The sequence below is a fragment of the Pleurodeles waltl genome, chromosome 4_1, assembly GCF_031143425.1.
Source record: "Pleurodeles waltl isolate 20211129_DDA chromosome 4_1, aPleWal1.hap1.20221129, whole genome shotgun sequence".
Classification (NCBI taxonomy): Eukaryota; Metazoa; Chordata; class Amphibia; order Caudata; family Salamandridae; genus Pleurodeles; species Pleurodeles waltl.
Window position 1 is genome coordinate 735,075,097 of NC_090442.1, and position 14,649 is coordinate 735,089,745.

The following is a 14,649-nucleotide window of genomic DNA, read 5'->3' on the forward strand; positions in this document are numbered from 1 at the left end:
AAAGCTGTGCATTTTTTAAAACTAGACACCCAGGGGAATCCGGGATGGGGTGATTTGTTTGGCTTTCGCCACATCTTTGTACCCAGAATCCCTTGCAAACCTCAATATTTGTCTAAAAAATATTGTTTCCCACATTTCTGTGGTGGAAAGTTCTGGAATCTGAAGGGAACCACAAATATCCGACCACTCAGCATTCCCCTCGGTCTCCCAATAAAAATGACACCTCACTTGTGTGGGTGGGCCAAGTGCCTGCAACAAGGGAAGGCCAAAAACGTGTAGAGATTGAGGGGCCACCGTAGTGTGTTCATGAGCACAGTTTTTTCTATACATTTTTAGGCTGACTCTGCTTTGCGCACCCACACAAGTGAGGTATCATTTTAATCGGGAGCCTGAGGGATACGCTGGGTGGTAGGAAATGTGAGGTTTAATTTCTGTTTCTGGAAGAATGTGGAACAGAAATGCAAGGAAAATATGTGATTTTAGTCACATTTTGAGATTTGCAGGGCAATGTGGGTAAGAAAACTTGTTTCGATCCACGAGAGGCACACCACCTTTTACTACCCTGGGTGTCTAGTTTTTGAACATATCTAGAGTTTTACCCTAGACATGAAGTGAGAATGCTACCAAGTCTTTTACTTCTGTGATGCCACAAACACTCAAATTGTGAAAAAAAACGCCCTTATGTTTTGTTAAAAAGACCCCTCCCCCACCAACCTAGTTGGTGGCATGCTTCATCATTGAGGTCCCACCTGAGACACCTAGCGAGTCAGGAATGTGCTTTGATGCCTGATTTCATCAGAGCAGATTTTTGTTGTGAGTGAGAAGTGCAATAACTACGTCTTGTGGCTACCAACCAATTTTTTTACGCATACATACTGGTTGTATTTGGCACGAGGGGGAGTGATGGTTCAATATATAATATTTTATTAACAAGAGATTTCACACAAAAAATGCACTGTTAATAATTAAAACATCAAAAACTGAACTAATGACTTGCTGCTCCTGAGCTGTAAAGCCACGACAAGGCACTAAGCGCTTTACAGGCCATTCACACTCATTTTATACGTGACACACACAGGACCTTTCACACCGCCAGCCCAGCACATTACAACATTCACAACAAGAAACAATGTACACCCTGGCAGAGAAAGAAAAGACAACTATTACTGCACAACTCACATCAACAGGCAGCACCATTCAAGGGCCCATCACTGTCATACGCCCACATGCCTGACACCGCAATCACACCGGCTGATGAAGTGTGTGGACTATTGTTTGGCTAGCACTGTGTGTAGTCACCAGCAGCAAGTCACTATTCACACACCGCCAGCCAAGCACCAGCCCACACACACCGTAAGAGAAGTACCAGTCAACACACTCTGTCAGCCAAGCGCCAGTCCACGCGCACCGCTGTCGTGTTTTTTTTTTTTTTTACAAAAAAGAAAACACAAACCAATTGTAAGTAAATACAAAACGGCAAACACAACAACTCTAACTCAAAACATCACACTAATGCCAACCGTGAAACAAAACAAAAAATATAAAACGAAACACAGACCAGGCAGCAGTCAAGGGTGCTCCCAAAAAATAATTTTGTGTGTGGTACATTCTAAAACAAGCGGGCACACACAGCCCAGGTTTGGAAGGACAATCAGGGCAGTGCATATTATTCTCCTTCCTCATGCCTCTTCGCATACAGACTCTACATCTCTTACGGGGGTTATGTTTTTTTGTGGGCGTGGGAGGAATGTGATCAGCAAAGTGGCGATCTTTCAATCTAGCCACATCCTCCAGCACTCCAACACTAGGAACACTTGCCTATTCCACTACAACACGGCCACCTATCACAGATTCCTGATCTGAACAAAAGTCATCAAACAGAAGCCTTACGAACAGCAGTGTAAGGTTCCAATCTCTGATCTACTCTATCTACATCACCCTAGTGCTTATTGTAGTCTAAAATGCACACAGGTTTCCACACTTCAGCAACCTGACACCAAACAGTCACAGGTAAAGTACTTTCATCATGGATGGTAGTCAGCATGTAGACATCCCTCCTATCTGCAAATTTCACAGCTAGCAGTTCATCAGTACGCAAGGCACTGCACTGTCCCCTCTCAAGTTTTTTTGTTTTTCTTTTTTTACAAAAAAGCTCCTTTGGATAACCTTTAAGGTGCCACAAGCAACAGTGTCCACTTTAAACAATTCCCTGAACAATTACGCACCAGTGTAGAAGTTATCTAGGTACACAAGGTGACCTTTGTTAAGAGGTCCTCTATCAGGTTTCCACACAATTTTCTCACTAACTCCAAAAATGGACAGGCAACCAGGAGGGTCAATAGTGGAATCCCTATGATTGTAGACCCGGAAATTATAGACATATCCTGTACTACTCTCTGACAGCATATACATCTTAATTCCATTACGGCCCTCTTGCTAGGAATTTACTGCCTAAGAACCAAACTGCCCTTGAACAGGACCAAAGACTCCTCTATAGCTGTTTCTTTCCCTGGAACATAGATCTCTGAAAACCGATCTACAAAGTGATCATGGACACGCCAAATCTTGAAAAGACGGTCACAATCAGGGTGATCTCGTAGCAACGCTAAAGCATTATCAACAAAATGCAGCATCCGAAGCAAAAGCAAATATCGATCACGACTCATCATTGCAGGAAATATGGCTGTTGCCATCAAGGGACTAGTACACCAATATGAAGAAAGTGACGCTTGCTTATCAAGCCTATCAAAAAAAGTTCAACCCAAGAACTTCCACTCTTCCAGATTTGTGGGAGTCCACCGGGTAGCTCTAGAGTGGGGCTTAAGTCTGGCACTGTTGTCCCTCAAGTACTGTTCAGCATTCATATTAGTCTGCTTAACTATCTCACCCAAAAATATATTGTCCATAAACAAGTGAAATAAATTTATAGGCAAAAAGTGTTCTTACTCTACACCCTGTGACGCTAGTAAAGGTAGGCAACGCCAGATGCACCATGTTTGGGGGCAACCCAAAGTTCAGTTCTTCCACTGGAAAACCTTTCAGCCCCAGACTGCTATCCAGATGCCTCTTGCACATCACTCATAATCATGGTCAGAGGAAGGTTCAAAAAGCATAACAACAACCTGCTGAGTGGTTATCTTGCAGCTAGCCATAATCCTTATTATTAAAAGTAACTTGACAAGTCGAAAACAACCAACACTGTATAAAATAAGAAATAAAGTGTGGCTTTATCAGAACTTAAAAATGATACCACTCACTTGCCAGAGGTAGCTAGACTCACAGCACCTACTACACACAGACACAGCAAGCACCAACGATGTCTAATTAAAAAGGAAAAACAAAATAAAATTACACATAAGACAACACAATACACATAGTGCACAAATCCATTAATAATTTCACACACAATAAAACATAAGGTAAATATGCTGCTATTACACCATTTATATATTTAAAAAAACGGTCACAACCTATGTCCCCAGAAGAGGAGCGACCCTTCCCCCATGGAACCACTCCCCAAACACCACAGATATCATCCATAAACAAATCCCTGGTGTCTAGAGGCTTTTGCCTCCCCTGGGGGTCAGATGGGCCTAATAGAAGGCCGATCTGCCCCCATGGGGGCCACAAACGGCCCCAAAAGGGGAGCGACCCTTCCCTGTACACCAAAAATATCATCAGTCAAGAATCCGTGGTGTCTAGAGGCTTCTGCCCCCATTGGGGGCAGTGGACCTAATAATACATGATTGATTTGCCCCCATCACTAAGTAAGACCTTTTTCTGAGTGATACCTCTAACCACAAATTCCTTACTTATAAAATATTCCCCAGGTGCCAGTCTGTATCTGTAAACTTTCACATCAGTGCTCCTGTGTCCCACTAAGTGGCACTGTGTGGCTCTGCATTTGCCTTGTTCTCCCTCAGAAATGAGGGAGAAGAGCTGCATTTATGCACAACCCCTGCATGTCGACTTCTGATGGATATTTGTAACCAAATATTTCCCAGGCATCAGACTGGATTTGAAAACTCTTACAGCAGTACCCTTGCATGCCAGTAGGAGGCATCTTGTAGCTTCATGCTGATGTTGTTCCACTCCATAAGTGACGAACAGAGCTGCAAATAAGCTCTACCTATGTGAGCAGAATACAGTTTGTTTCTTTGCACTCTTTCAGAGGAGGATCCAGAGCTTCTAATGTTACCAAGATTTACCAGTGTGCAGGGTGAAATGTCACCCCCTAAAACTACAGAGTTCTAACTGTCTAGGGACAATCACAAATGTCTGTCACGGATCCTCACAAAGTATGCTAATGGTGTCTGGATTCTAAACATGACTCCAGGACTTGACGACTGTGCCCAAATCAACCCGAAGGGCATATGGGATTGTGAGGCCAAATCTTATGTCACCAAACACAAGAAGATTCCACGACGCGACCGGAAGATCTCATTCCTCCTCCTGAAGTGGTTCCCATGGCAGATCATTGTCTTCAAGAAAAAGCATAGTAAGTTGAAGCGGGAATCAACCCCTGCCAACCACTCTCAGACTCCAGCAAGGGTGTGTCCCAGTCTTCATTGAAGATGATTCAGAGTCTGGTCCCAATCCAAGCCGAATTCCCTGGCCGGGCAGCGTTGTCGTAGCAAGTAGAGGCATTCAGATGGGCCATTCTGTGCATTCTCTGTATGTTACCGTCTCCTGCTGGCATTGCTTTGGCCCCAAAGATTTTCAGAGGCCTCCAGTTAGGCTTCCGCAAGCGGGTCTGCCCTCTGTACCGTCTGTGCCCCTTGAATTAGTATTGAGTTAGGCACCAACTTTGATGCCAACTTCGGTTCTGGCACCATCTTCTGTGCTGCTTTCCTTCACATTAGTGCCAAAGCTGGAGGTAAATTGGCATGCAGCCAAAAGGCAATCCTTTGGATTCCGATACTCTGTCCTTAACACTTGGTAGGGCTCAAAATTTAAACAATCTTTTAGGCACTGACCCGAACAATATTAATAATTATGAGGAAGGAGGCAACTAGTTTTGCCAGTACAATGAGAAAAGCTGGTATGAGGAACTCTGAGATGCCAGTTATCTGCATATTTCTCCAGACACTGGCCTTGTGTCTCCTGCATGTCCTGCCACAGAAGAATGCTCCTCCTCCACACATGGAGAGGGGGACAGAAGTTCTAGACTTACAGCTACCCCCTCGAGGTGAAGACTATTGTGTTAACTGAGGTACGTCAACCAGGTCAGGTCCTTACAGAATTCCTATTACTATTTAATTAGTCCTTCACACATATCTTGTAGGGAACATGGTCTAAACCATGTTCAGAGTGCTTGGTGGTGCAAGCATTCACAAGAAAAGTAAATTCAAATCCTTTTATAAATGTGCCTATTCTTTTAGATTCTCCAGTATTGGATCTTCCAAACATTCACATGCTTGAATCATTCCCCGTCGTCGAAGGGGGAGTCCCACTGTATCATAGAAAGCAGTAGAGAAAAGTCTACATAGAAGTCAGTGTTAGACATTCACTTTAATAGCTTATTAACATAATTTAAAAAAGATCCAAAGTCAATCGATTCAGGTGACAGCAACCTTTAGAACCATCACCACAGAGGCAGTCCCTCAGATTTTCTACTGCACGTCATGTGATGGGAGTCTCCTTGACCTCTGTTCAGTTTTTCCACAGTATAAGCAACTCAGTCTACTACTCTTGCCTAGAGATTCGTGAACACTAGCTGCCTTCTTGGCCGCTACTCTCATGCGTGTTGGGACAGAGTGGCACAAGTTTTACTAGTTGTGGACACTCTTCGGGCGTACCTTACACAACCTATTTATGATCGTTGTGGTGCCGGGAAATTTGTCACATGGTCTGGCTTGGAAACATTCTACTGTTTAGGTCTTTGCCCCATTTTTGTTTTTCCATTGTATGTTGAGCAATGGGTGTTAGTGTGTCTCTTCGGTGTCATGCCTGGATAAGGTCTACTGGCTTCTCTGGGGATGGCCAGGCATTCTTAATAGACATGCCATTTGATAGCTCTCACTTTTTTGGTGAAAAAGCAGACTCAGCCCTGGAACGTTATAGAGAGCAGGGCCACAGTGCATTCCTTAGATTTTTCCGCCCCCACAAGACAATTCCACTAGCAATTTCACCCTCTCTGTGGCTCCACCCCATCCCTCTAACGAGGATGAGAGACTCCATCGTCGGAACCCTAACAGGGCATTACAGTTTTATGTTGATTTCACCAAAGAACATTGAATGGACAATTGTAGGGTTTCCCCGGGCAAAGCAGTGACTAAAGGGGCCATCTCTAAATGGATTGTCCTGCACAAAGAACTGATGTGCATGGACTAAAAAGCAGCCCCAGAAGGTTTATAGGCTCAATCCACAATGGCCAAAGCAGCTACAACTGCTTTGACATGTGGAGCACTGTCCTGGACTTTTGTTAGGCAGCTATGTGGGCATCAGTACACAAGTTCACACCCCACTACAGCCTTGACAGTCCGGTTCTGTGAAGGGACATTTTTCCCACTTTATCTTGTAAGACTTTTTGATCTGAGATAAGTTCACAGACCCACCTTCTTGGGAGATACTGTTATAGTATCTATTCACAAAGTGCGGAATCTGCAGTTAAAAGTATCATCAAGCAAGTTACTTACCTTCAGCAACTATCTTTCTGGTGGATACCATGTCTAACTGCATATTCCTCATTGGCCTTCCTACCTCCCCATTCTGTGAACTGGGCTTTTTTCCATCAGTTAGAGATATACACTGTTCAGGCCAATCTGCTGATGGGGTCTGCATCTTGAGGGCACAGGCAGCCAGGAGAGCAACTGATGTTAGCGCACATGGGTGGCATTTACTTGCAGTTCTACTAATCACTTCCTGAGTAGAACAACATCAGCGTGGAACTGTGAGATGCCACCTACCGGCACGCAGGAGTACTGCTCAAAACTTTTATGGATCCAGTCAGGTGCCTGGGAAATATTCATAGGGCGTGACATCTCTGATTAGCTTAGAGTATCTACCGCACAGGTAGTTACCAAAGGTTAGTAACTTTTATGTTGTACCTTTCTCTCTACACCTTTGAACACGGACCCAGAGCGCAGCTTTATTTTTTGTTGGTTGAGGAATTCTTACAAATTCTTTTTCCAGTGTGCAAGGGAACAATGTCACTACCAAAGGCTGCAGGGATCCAGCTGTGCCATGACTGTTGATAATGTATGTTCGTGACAGACCCCCATGAGGTGTGCCTCTGGTGTTTGGGCTCAAAGTATGACTAAGTCATGCTAAGAATGTGCAGTTAAGCACCTGAAGTCCATCCACGATTGTGAAGGGACGCTGTACATTTCAGAAGACTGAAACAAGACTTTGTGTAAGGTCCCCTCCCGCTCGAGAAGTGCAAACCCATTCCTGCTCTCTGGGCTGTTACCAGTGATTGGAGAGTAACTCCGATCATATTGTGAAGAATGGGTGAGACAGGGATTTGCCAATGAAACACTAGATCCCCAACTTCTTATGGAAGTGCTTAATCTGTGAATGCTGTGAATTTCCTTCGAATGAGTAGTTAGAAATACAATGTTTCTTTTTGTTATAAAAATAAGTATTTGGTTGGACATTGATTTATTGCTGCTGCTGTGTGCTCTTTGTACCCTGTCCACACCTCGCCCTGAGGGAGCCTTGGACTGCTTGTTCACATGTACCACTGGGAGTGAAGTGCAGAAGAGGTACATGGCCCAGTTGGTCAGGACCCATAGTAGGCCAGGCTCCAGAACATCCGGAGTAAAACGCCTCATCCACCACAGTTGGGCCCAGTAGCCCATGTGTGCCCCGTGGCCCACAGAAAGGGTTTCTGACAATTGGTGGCAAGCTGTGGAGCACCTGATGTTTAGGAGCCTTTATAGAGAGGTGGTACACAAAGACAACATGCACACACAACCGAAAACACAGGGTTGGGAATTGACCTCAGCACTACGTCCATAGATCAGATGAAGGATTGATGTGGGGTGGAGGGTGAAAAATTCCCAGAAGTTGGGGCAGAACAGTCCTTGCTAATTTCATTAGGGACCAGTTTGAGACACTGGGTGAAAGGGATGAGGCTGAAGTTGACTCAGGGGTGGGGAGGGGGGGACAAGCATGGCGGACACCCAGAAAGACAGCACTGTAGATTCAGGCTCTATCCCAGACACAAGCCATGTGTGTCCCCTAATGCACTTTCTAGAGTTTCACCAAGACACTTACCACCATTAGTTTGTAGACTATTTCAGGTGATTACACCACCTCGAATGTCTAAGGTACCACTATCCCCAATCCAGGAGTAAATCCCTTGGGTGGTTTGAGTCTAGCAGAGAAGCTGAGATTGCAGTTGGCACTTCATAAAGCTATGGCTGCGGAAGATGAGAAAGCCAGAGGGGTTGAGAGGGAGAAGCTAAGACTAGCTCATCAAGAACAAGGGAAGAGGAAGGAGAAACAGAAGGAAGAGACCCGCGAAGATAAATTGTGAGAGAGAGAGAGGAGAAACTGAGAGAGTGGAGAAAAACAGAGGGAAAAGAAAAAAGATTTGCAAAGGGAAAGTTAGCCCTTGAGAGAGAGAAACTTAGGATTGCAGCAATGACAACTCCATTTGGGAATTCTACATACAGTTCAGGCCAGGTGTTGGCCCAGGTTCAAAAAGATCTTGTGCATGTGGAAGGTCAGAATATCTTGGAATTGTTTGTGAACTTTGAAGTTGCTTGTAAGGTGCAGGCCTTAAATGAGGTGTCCAAGGCATCTGCCTTATGAAAATGAAATGAAAAAGAGTTTATAAAGCGCACGGTGTCAAGGAACGACATTCTTCCACATTCAAAAAATGTCCCAAGAGATACTAGGAGGATTAAGTGGAGAAGAGCCATGTTTTCAGGTGTTTTTTTAAAAAAATGCTCCTTGCAATGTGAGCAGGCAAGGTGTTCCATAGCTGGCCACAGACACTGAAGTAGAACAGCCTCCCCATTTGGCCTTCCGAAATCTGGGAATTATCACCATCTTGGAGAAAGAAGATCTGAGAGGTCTGCTAGGCGTGTGTCAGCAAGAATGTATTAAGTTGTCTGGGTCTTTTAAGATGCAGGGCAAGAAAGCCCACACAAAGAGCCTTGAAAATGATCCTCTTTCTGACTGTAAGCCAGTGGAGGGAGCGGATCCCATCTCTGACCGAGAGATGTCTGGGATGTTGAGGACAAGGCAAGCAGGCGCATTCTGAATGGCCTATAGCTGATTGAGGCTAGAAGCTTTGATGTTGGATACAGTGAGTTACAATAGTCCAGTTGCAAGGTGGCAAGAGCGATAGTGTCTGTCATAGTTCCGAAGGGATATATGGGAAGATCTTTCTCAGTGTCTTAATCATAAGAAAATAGGTGCGAGTGGTCCAGCTAACCTGAGTCTCAAAGCTCAAGGTGTCATCGAAATTGACACCTATGTTTCTGGCTGACTTGACCGGAGTGGGAATGGGTCCGCAGTCCTCCGGCCACCAGATGTTGGCCCAAATGGATTTATGAGTGCCAAACACCAAAACCTCAGTCTTGTCAGCATTGAGTTTTAAGGTATTGTCCTTCATCCAACCACTGATGCTGGATATGCAGAGACTGAACTTCTTCATGACAGATTTCAAGTTGTTAAAGATAGATACAATAATCTGGGTGTCATCTGCATACGACAGTACATGGAACTCAAAGGAGCGCACCAACTCTGCCAGCAGGGATACATACACGTTAACAAGGGTTGGGCTCAGGGATGAGCCTCGGGGCACCCCACCAGGGAAGACTAAAGGCTTCCGCCCTCAAACCCCCACAGCTGACAATTTGTACTCTGTTGGTCAGAAAAGGACGAATGAGCCTCAGGGAAGTTCAACAGACACTGACTTGCTGCAGATGTTGGATCATCCATACAGACAAGGTGTGTCAAACGCTGCAGCCAAATGAGCATCACCAAGATAACCGTCCCACCCGATGATGGATACTATCTGAAGCCACAATGAGGGCCGATTCTGTACTGAGGCTGCTTCTGAAGCCATTTTGCCAAGGGTCCAGAACATTGTGTGTGTGTCAATGAATTTAACCTATTCTGATTGATGGATTTTTCGAGTGTCTTGGCCAGAGCGGGTAGCAGAGATATGGGATGAAGGTTCTTCAGATCTTTAGGATCTGCACCGTTGTTTTTTTTTTTAGAAACCGGATTACAATCGCTTCCTTCCAGGATGCCGGGAAAATTCCAGATTGGAGAGTGAGTGGAAACATTGTGCAAAAAGTCCACGACCAGATCTGGGGCCAGCTGGGGAGTTGCAGGTGGACAGAAATCTAATGAAGAACCTGATTTTATGCTCAGCAGCAGGACCTTTGTTTGCTGCAGGTAAATTTGGGGGGACGGGTGGAATTCAGAGAGCTGATTGGCCTGAAAGTCCCAGGAAGCATTTTCGGTAACAGTCTTGCTTTCCAAAGGTAGATTGAATCCTGAATAGATATTCAAAATTATATCTCAAAAGAATTGTGCTACCCAGTCACAAAAAGTCTTGAAATGACTTCAGAGCAGCCTAAGAGGGGTAGTGGACAGTTCTTTTACTACTTTGAAATATAGCTTACAGGAATAGTTGATGGCTGTAATTTTCTCTGTAAATAGGGATAATTTGGTCAGTTTGATGGCTTGGTTATATCTCAATAGGAGGGCTTTATTCTCATTTTTACCTGGGTTTAAATTAGCTTTCCATTTCCTTTCTTGTCTATGGCAATATTGTTGTAGGCCCTTGAGTTCTTCAGAGCACCAGGGTGCAGATGGTTTACATCTGGCCACTTTTTTTAACCTTAAGGGTGGACAATAGTGTCCAGAGCAACATTGACCCAATCTAGGTAGCCTTCTGCAGAATATTCAGAGGAGGCTTCTGGTCTGGCTTTATTAAGGTTAGGTCCCTGTACTAGGCTCTTAGAAGTGATCTTGCTCAAATTTCTACTAATTATTGATTTATGGGGTATCCCTGGTTTCCCCATGTGTAGGCCAAACAGATTGTAAATTTGATTTCCTGATGATCAGCCCAGCTAAGGGTATGACCAAGGTCAGTATATACGTCATCATAATTGGTAAATATGCCATCATAATTGGTAAATATGCCATCAAGGATAATATGTCCAGCAGAGTGTGTGGGAATGAGTACCGGCTGGGTCAGACATCAGTTTAAGAAGGAAGGCAGTGTAGTTACATGAGGAGTCATTAAAATGAAAGTTATAATCCCTCAAAATGGTAAAGTGATTGTGCACCATGAATGGCTTCAGGGTCTGGCACCAGAGCTCTGGAAAAGTAGCCTGTGTACCCAGAGGACAGTATACTAGAAGACTCGAGAAGGTGTTATTAGCAGAGAGTTTGAGCCTAAAATGGGCTACCTCCATGGAGTCCTCTGTGCTCATAGCCACAGGCTCTAAGGTACTGCAAAGCATGTGCAATCGGATGCATGCCATTGGTAGAGACCGCAGTCACTGGGAGAATGCCTGTGACAGACCAAATGGTCTATAAGTGAATGACAGAAGCTCTCATTAGGTGGTTTAGGTTGCAACCAGCTCAATACCTCTACAGATTCCGTGGTTGCAAGAGCTTGCTTTCATGGTGTATTGTATGATTGGAATGAGTGGGTAAGAGGGATGGGGACCAATGATTTTCAGTCACTTAACTGGTTGATGGTGACAGAGCAACTCAAGGAGGAATACTGTACCCCACTTAGGCAATACCTGTCTGATTTGACAGAAAGATATCCAACAAAGCTTGCAGTGTTGGCTGATAATGATTTTCTAAAGAGATAGAACCGCTCCGTTTTAAGCCAAAAGGGGAGAGGAACTTTCTACAGACTGGTTCCAAACTGGAGAGTAAGGGCTAGGGTAATTGTCAAAGGATTCAAGGAGGGTCTAAGAAACATGGAAACGGTAATGGTGTATTCGGGAAGGAACATCAGGAGAATGGAAGGCAAGGAAACCCTTCCAAGTCCAAAATGGCAACTTGCTTCAAGTGCCACCAGGTGGGACACTTTAAGAAAGATTGTCAGGCGAAAGAACCTGACCTAGCAGAACCCATGATAGCAAGCATGCTACACCTGAGAGAAGGAACCCAAAAGGGACAGGTTACGTTTAACCTATTAGCTATGGACATTTTGGAGAGGGACCCAGATTCTCTGAAGCACATTCATCCTAACACAATGAGATTAGTGCAGGAAGTTAGTATTTATGAGTGCCTGCCCTGGGTGATACCAATGGGTATCCGTGCCTGCCCTAAAGGACACAGGAACCTTCTGCACTGTGGTTGAGAAGAAGTACCTTAAGCCTGAAATTACACTCCATGACCCAAGGATACAGGATTGGGAGCCAGTGGAGAGGGCATGGACTATCTGCTTGCCAGGGTTCAGATTGAGCTCAATGGCAAAGCACCATGATTGATGACTGGGTAAAAGCAAGGAGCTGGATGTCGTTTGGGCAATTATTTGATTGCCCCTGGCTTGGTACCAGAAGTCTTTTTGGCTTGAACAAAATCTGCTGTGTTAACCAGGGCACATGCCCTTTCAGGGTGGAACTGAGATCGTCTCTGATGTGCAGGGATAAAGGTAGCTTGCAGGAAAGAGAAGACTCTGGGAAGGCAATGGTGTGCAGACGACACTCTCTGCCACCACACTCTACGCACACGCCTCAGCAATGCAGGAATCTGCGACAGAGGCCTGGACTGGGTCACCTCCTTTCTCACCGGCAGAACCTGGAGTCCACCTCCCCCCATTTCGCTACGAAGCCACCAAAATCATCTGTGGCGTACCCCAGGGTTCGTCCCTCAGCCTGACCCTCTTCAATGTCTACATGGCCTGCTCGCTAACATCGCCCGATCTCACAACCTCAACATCATCTCATACGCCGACGACACCCAGCTGATCCTCTCCCTCACCAAGGACTCCGCCAAGACCAACCTCCACGAAGGAATGAAGGCCATCGCCGAATGGATGAAGAACAGCTGCCTCAAACTCAATTCTGACAAGACGGAAGTCCTCACCTTCGGCTCCACCCCCTCCGCATGGGATGACTCCTGGTGGGCTGCCACTCTTGGATCTGCTCCAACTTCCACCGACAACACACGCAACCTAGGATTCATCTTGGACTCCTCATTATCCATGACCAAGCAAGTCAAAGCCATCTCCTCCTCCTGCTTCAACACCCTCTGCCTGCTCCGAAAGATCTACAAATGGATCCCCACTGAAACCAGAAGAAAAGTCACCCAAGCCCTCATAAGCAGCAAACTGGACTACGGCAATGCCCTCCACGCAGGAACCACAGCCAAACTCCAGAAAAGGCTGCAACGCATCCAGAAGGACTCCACACACCTCATCCTGGACATCCCCCGCCACTGCCACATCATAGGCCACCTGAGAGACCTGCACTGGCTCCCTGTCGACAAGAGAATCACTTTCAAACTCCTCACCCACACTCACAAAGCACAGCACAACACCGAACTAGAATACCTCAACAGACGTCTCTCCTTCTACACCCTGACCTGGCAACTCCGCTCAGCCGACCTCGCCCTCGCAAACATCCCACGCAGCCGCAGAACTACAACCTGCAGCAGATCATTCTCGCACCTCGCTGCCGAGAGGTGGAACACTCTTCCCACCCGACTGCGTCAGACCAAAGACCTCCTTACCTTCAGGAGACTCCTCAAGGCCTTGCTGTTTGAGCAGTAGCAGCGTAGTTCAGAAGGTTACTTGGGTAAATTCTTGGTGAACAGAAGTGCCACAAGGGAACTCAAGAGGGTTTTCCATGTGAACAGGCTGAATCCGTACCTCCATACAGACTACATAGTGAATGTCATGGATTTGACAGAGAAAGACAATTAGCATTTTTCTGACTTGCTGCATAGTGACATGAAGGATGGAGCTGTGGAAGGAGTTTAGTTAGCTCCTGAGTTAACGATTGAGCATCAGACAGAATGTAGAGAGGTGTTGGGCAGTTTGCAAATTTCTTCTAGCTGACTGTCGGGTTGAAACCTGTCTGTGTGCATGACAGACATGGGCAACAGTAAGCCAGTAAAGGGCAGAATGTCTGACAAAGTTCAGGGATGCATTAAGGGGAAAGTTGCCAAGATGTTGAACCTGGAGTCATTGGGAGATCCCATAGACTTTCATCTAGCCTGTGGTTCTAATACCAAAGCAAGAGTCTACTGACTCACGGTTCTGTGTGGACTACCGAGCCCTCAGTGAGGTAACAAAAATTGATGCTCATCCAGTCCTCAGAGCGGATGAGCTTGTTGATCAGGTAGGGGTTACCAAGTACTTGAACACCTTGAATCTGATCAGTGGATATTGGCAGACTGCTTTGGCACCATATGCTATGGAGGAGCCTGTATTTTCTACACCACAAGGGCTGTATCAGTTTAAGGTGATGCCCTTTGGGTTGAAGCATGCTCCTGCCACTTTTCATTGCCTGGTCAACCATGTTCTTGCAGGGTTCGAAGAGTCCTGAGTGGCCTACCCGGATGATACTGCGGTGTTCAGCAATTCATGGAAGGACTACCTGAGGAACCTTGAGCAGGTGTTAGCTAGGATTAAGGAGGCAAACTTATTCCAATAAACCATATATGGTTATTGTGAAACAGTTAAAAGTTCAGTGTTCCTTGGTGACCATACAG